Source organism: Mandrillus leucophaeus, unplaced genomic scaffold (assembly GCF_000951045.1).
Source record: "Mandrillus leucophaeus isolate KB7577 unplaced genomic scaffold, Mleu.le_1.0 Scaffold1, whole genome shotgun sequence".
NCBI classification, from domain to species: domain Eukaryota; kingdom Metazoa; phylum Chordata; class Mammalia; order Primates; family Cercopithecidae; genus Mandrillus; species Mandrillus leucophaeus.
In genome coordinates this window covers 9,698,489-9,704,475 of record NW_012098097.1, presented here as the reverse complement: position 1 = coordinate 9,704,475, position 5,987 = coordinate 9,698,489, and positions in this window count along the sequence as shown.

The following is a 5,987-nucleotide window of genomic DNA, read 5'->3' as shown; positions in this document are numbered from 1 at the left end:
TGTGATGGGGCTGAATGTCACTGACCCTTACTTCCTCCACCCCATCTCTACATCAGATTCTTGCAAAATCTTTAAAGACAATATATGTACCTTATTTTATGTTCGTATTCTTGTCTAGCCTTGAATCTATAGGAATCACTAAAAAAGTGGGATCCTAGGCTTCAGCAAGGTTTCCTGCTTCCACCCCCCAAAAACTGAGTTGAGTTTTTTTGTTTTGTTTTGTTTTTGAGGCAGAGTCTCACCCTGTCTTCTGGTCACCCAGGCTGGAGTGCAATGGTGCAATCTTGGCTCACTGCAACCTCCGACTCCCGGGTTCAAACGATTCTCCTGCCTCAGCCTCCTGAGTAGCTGGGATTACAGGTGCCCACCCCCATGCCCAGCTAATTTTTGCATTTTTAGTAGAGACGGTGTTTCACCATGTTGGCCAGGCTGGTCTCGAACTCCTAACCTCGTGATCCGACTGCCTCAGCCTCCCAAAGCACTGGGATTACAGGCGTGAGCCACTGCGCCCAGCCGAGTTGGGTTTCTTAGTCTGAAAAATATCTATATGTGCACTAACACACGTGACGCCTGTCTTGGACTATAGTGCCACCACACCTGTGCTGACAGTGGAGTGGGCACACGGCAGCATGGAGCTAGACCCTTCAAACTCAGGGACAACCGAAGAGCCAAAGGGGCCTCAGCTGGGACAGGAGGGGAGGGAGGGAGGCTGGTTAGGAGCCCCTGAGGTCCCCAGCACAATTGGAAGCTCTGTCTCTCCCACACCCCTAGTTGACCACTGTCAATTTCACTCTTTTTCCATACACCTAGGACTCAGACCCCGCTCAGACTATAAGAGATGGGGGGTCAGGGGAAGGGTGGGGGAGTGGCATTTCTCAGATTGTTTTTACTCTTTGGGAAGTATCAAGTTGGAATTTAGGAATTTCCAGTGCTGGTCTAATCTCATCTTCCTTTTAGGAATCTGGTCTTTGAGTCCTGGCGTAGGTCAACAGCTTCAGTCCTATGTGTGGCTGCTGGACCTTCAGAGGTCTAGGGTCTGACTCCATCCTACAAAGGGAAAGCCTCATTCTTTGAACACAAATCCAAGTCAGGAACCATTGCAAGCTGACCTGTTCTCTACACACTCACCAGGGACATAGTGTGGGGCTGGCCGTCCGCTTGTCCTTGAGGTCCCAGGCTGTCTGCGAAGCCTTAGTGGGCACTTGGCATGATGCTGGACCTTTTCTGTTTGAGACTACTCCAGGCTGTAAGCTGAAAACCTAGTGTTGGGCCAGGCACAGCGGCTCACGCCTGTAATCCCAGCACTTTGGGAGGCTGAGGCAAGAGGTCCCTTGAGCTCAGGAGTTCAAGAGCAGCCTGGGCAACATGGTGAAACCCTGTCTCTACAAAAAAATAAAATTAGCCAGGTGGTGGCATGCGCCTATAGTCCCAGCTACTCGGGAAGCTGAGGCAGGAGGATTACTTGAGCCCAGGTGGTTGAGGCCGCAGTGAGCCCTGCTTGCGCCACTGTCCTCTAACCTGGGTGACAGAGTGAGACCCTGTCTCAAGAAAAAAAAAAAAAAATCTGGTATTGATTACATCGCTAACCTCCAAAGAGGTGGGGTTGTTTTTCCCTCTGGGATTAAAAGAGAGCACCCATGTCTCCTCCGGTGTGGCCTTCCCTGATGTCTGACACCTGGAGATGACTGTGGCATGGCCGGCGGCTTCCAGCCTTGAGCTGTAAGTGCTTAGGCTCCATGCAGGCCGCTTCTTTTGGTCTTCCTCCAGCTCCCCTTTTTGAACTGGGAGCCCCTTTAGTGTTCAGATGCTGGTGCTAGTGGCCAGGCACAAAGCTGCCTTTTGCCTTGGGGTAAGGGCATGGCCTCCAGGGAGCAGCCCAGCCTTTAGGAGCCACCCACTCCTACAGGGACATGACATTCAAAATCACTTGAAAGTAGCTTCTTGGCCAGGTGTAGTGGCTCACACCTGTAATCCCAACACTTTGGTGGCAGGAGGATTGCTTGAGCCCAGGAATTTGAGACCAGCCTGGATAACATGGCAAAACCCTGTCTCTATAAAAAATACAAAAATCAGCCAAGCATGGTGGCGTACACCTGTAGTCCCAGCTACTCAGGACACAGGTGGGAGTATTACCTGGGAGATGGAGGGTGCAGTGAGCCATGATTGCTCTCCAACCTGGGCGACAGAGTGAAACCCTGCCCTTCCCACCCACCCACTCCCCACCCCGCCCCCTCACCAAAAAAAAGTAGCTTCTTTATTTAGCTTCTTTGTATTTTCAACATGTTGATCAGCCTCAGTTTGTGTTTTCTATTCCTGGAACACTTTATACAGTGAATTCGGATTCCACCTGGTCAGTCAAGGTCAATGTTATGAATGAGGGTCTGGACCGGGAGCTGCAGGACGAGCTGGTTGCTTTTGCCGTGTTGTCAGGGATCAGCCTCAAGATTGCAGCTCAGAGAAGCAGCATGCGCCTTGGGAGTCAGGCAGCCGTGGAGGAGAGTGCTCCTGGCAGGAGAGGCCCCCAGTGAGTTTCCCCGACTCCTGAATGCCTGCTCTAAGTGGCCCCCAGCAGAGCTTCAGGGAGCTCAAATAGGGCAGAACAGAAGTGCCCAGCCTCCTGCCACGTTGCTTACTGCCCTGGCATTGTCCCTCACCCTCACTTGCCATTTGATTGATTTCCTACTTGGTACACCCAGAGGCTGGTCCGCAGACCCACCTTCTCCACCATTGTTTGGGTCTCAGCACCTGCGTCTCCAGAGCACCTTCAGGGCTTCTCAGCTGTGGCACTGCGGGTGTGTTGGTCACGCCATTCTTTGCTGAGGGTTGTCCTGTGCATTGCAAGATGCTCAGCATTCTGGCTTCTGCCCACTAGATACCAGAACCCCACCACCACCCTTTATGACCACTGAAAGTGTCTCCAGACATTGCCAAATGTCCTTTGAGAAGCAAAATTACCCCTAGGTGAGAACCACTGGTCTAACTGGCCTCTGCTCCCTCTCTCAGCACGTTCCCTGCCCAAAAATCAGGTGATCTTTTGGATATCACCATCAGGCAGGGCTCTGAGTGGAGGCCTTCAGGGACTTCCATCTTGCTCAGGATACAATCTCACGCCCTCCCTGTGGCTCTCTAAGGCCTGAATAACCGGGCTCCATGCCTTCTGCCTTCTTGAAGCCCTGCCAGCCTGTGCTGGTCACTCCGCCCAGCACCTTGACAGCTACTCCTCCCTGCTTGGTAAGCTCACTCCCCATCTCATCCCGATCTCTGGTTCAGCATCACCCTGGAGGGGCCTTTCCTGACCACCCATTTAAAATTCCTCACTGTGCTTTCCTCCTGCTGGCCCCCATGTGGCCTAGTTTTTCTTTGTGGCACTTGGTACCACCTTCCCTGCGTCTCTGTCTACATCCCACCTGCAGGAGAATGGGCGCTTAGCATGTGCCAGAATCCCTCTCTTTGGAGGGCAGCTGTGTTGTTTGCTGCTCCTGTTTCCCGTGGAAGCACAAAGGATGTCAGTCCTGGGTTCCACTGGGCAGCCCCACTGTCACGTCACATGTGTGCAAAGTAGTGTGTGTTTGCCGGGTGTGGAGGCTCACACCTGTAACCCACTGAGGCTGAGGAGGGTGGATCACGAGGTCAGGAGTTGGAGACCAGCCTGACCAACATGGTGAAACCCCATCTCTACTAGAAATACAGAAATTAGCTGGGCATGGTGGTATGTGCCTGTAATCCCACTACTCAGGAGCCTGAGGCAGGAGAATCGCTTGAACCACAGAGGTAGAGGTTGCAGTGAGCCAAGGTCGTGCCACTGCACTCCAGCCTGGGTGACAAAGCGAGACTCTGTCTCAAAAAAAAAAAAGGTAGTGTGTGTTCATTTTAAACCAGCCACCACCCCTTCTGGCTTAGAGACACTGTTAGCATTTTGGTATCTTATCTTGTCCTTTTTCTGTTCAGAAACCTCTGATAGTTACAACTTTCTAAGAAATGTTAAACAATAGGCCGGATGCGGCAGCTCATGCCTGTAATCCCAGCACTTTGGGAGGCTGAGGCGGGTGGATCATGAGGTCAGGAGATCGAGAGCATCCTGGCTAACACGGTGAAAGCCCATCTCTACTAAAAATACAAAAAATTAGCCAGGCATGGTAGCAGGCGCCTGTAGTCCCAGCTACTTGGGAGGCTGAGGCAGGAGAATGGCATGAACCCGGGAGACGGAGCTTGCAGTGAGCCGAGATCACGCCACTGCACTCCAGCCTGGGCAAGAGAAGGAGATTCCGTCTCAAAAAAAAGAAGGAAATGTTAGACAATAAATAGCTTACCAACTCACGTTATTTAGAATTTCAGAGCCCATGAGGACAGTTGAAATCTCTTCACCTCCCGACCCCAGATCCCCTCCTAGTAACAATTTTTTTACAACTATAAGCAAGGCACCCCTTAACAGTAGGGATTGGGTTTATTCCACGGTTTAGTTTTGTTCACAAATCTGGCGTTTTCCCAGAGTGGACACAGTGCCCTCTAGTGTTCACCTGCCAGGCCGGCTGGCACCTGTCATTTGCTCTTTGGAGGTAGAAGGGGAAGTGGAGGGCAAACTGCGCCCAGCAGGCATCTGCAGTCAGTGGCCACCACTGCTGCCTTCCACTTGCCCCAGAAATGAAGAGAGTGTTCATTTCTTTCATAAGCAGAAGAAACACTGTCTTTAAATGTGTAGACCGCCAGAAGTCTTTTCCTGTCTCTGTAGCTCTGGGGAGAGATGAGCTTTTTTATGTGGTTAAGAGAACGGACTCTGGGGCCAGACTGCCTGAGTTCAGTTCCCAGCTCCACTACTTATGAGCTTGATGACATTGAATGCGTTGCTTATTTTCTCTGTCACAGTTTGCGTATCTGCGAAATGAGCATGGCAGTGAGGTGCTTCATGGGTTGTGGAGCACCTCGTGGGTGAAAGCAGCGAAGCACCTGGAGAACTGTCTGGCAGGTAGGAAGCACCTGGTTAGCATGAGGCGGAAAACTCCAGAGCTCTTGCGTTCACCAGGAGCACAGCGGTTCCTTCCTGACAGGGGCACTGACAGGCTTTGTGAGGCAGGTCGTGCACATGGGGCAGGGAGAGGAGGACGTTTGGAGGGAGCTGTTCAGTGGAGTGGCTTACAGATGGGGGGGTGTGGGCTTATTTGGAGAAAGCCAGTGCCCAGTATAGGTGGGGTATAGGAAGTTAGGAAGGAAAGTCATGAGAGCCTCCCAAGTCATCCTAAGTCCTTCCAGATGCCATTGTCTCAGGTTCTAATTCCCAGTGGAAGGGAGTGTAGCCACCATGTTAGCATCACCCAGCCCCTTGTCACTCCCAGTCTGCTCCCAGCACCATCAGGGCTTTGGAGAAACGTAATGCCTTGTCATAGAAAGGTCAGAAGAGCCCCTGGAGGCAGCGTCCTGGTGGGGTGGAGCTGCTCTTGTCTGGAGACCCCATGGAAAGAATGACGTTTGCTTCCAGGCTCCCTCTCCTGGGAGCACTGGGCACTGCCTGCCCTGCCAGCCTCTGGCCTTGCCACAATGCCAGTTTTCACCAGCTGTTTTTTTCTGCTTCAGCCTCAGAGTTGACACCTCAGTTTCCCCTGCATTCCTGAGGGTCCAGTTAGGCTGAACAGAGTGTCCCATCAGTGCCTGCCCTGATTTAGGTCTGTGTCTGCGCTGTTCTTGCCTCCTTTCCTGGTTGCTCTCTCAGGGACCCCCAAGTGGTGGAGGCAGCAGCCCTCCCGCCACACATGGTGCAGTCCCCCTTGCATTGGAGTCTGCCGTCCTGTAGCTTCTGGCTTCTCTGGGAGCAATTGTGGCTTTTTGAAGTCTAAAATGGGAGCAGGGGATTAAGATAGGGTGGGGCAGCGCAAAAAATACCATGTCTCAGAGTGGAGATTTGGGCACAGAGGGTTACAGCACAGAATGTTCTTTGAGTTAAAAGTGGCACCGTTACGCCAACATGCCCCTGCAGCCTCCTGGGGTCTTGAAGC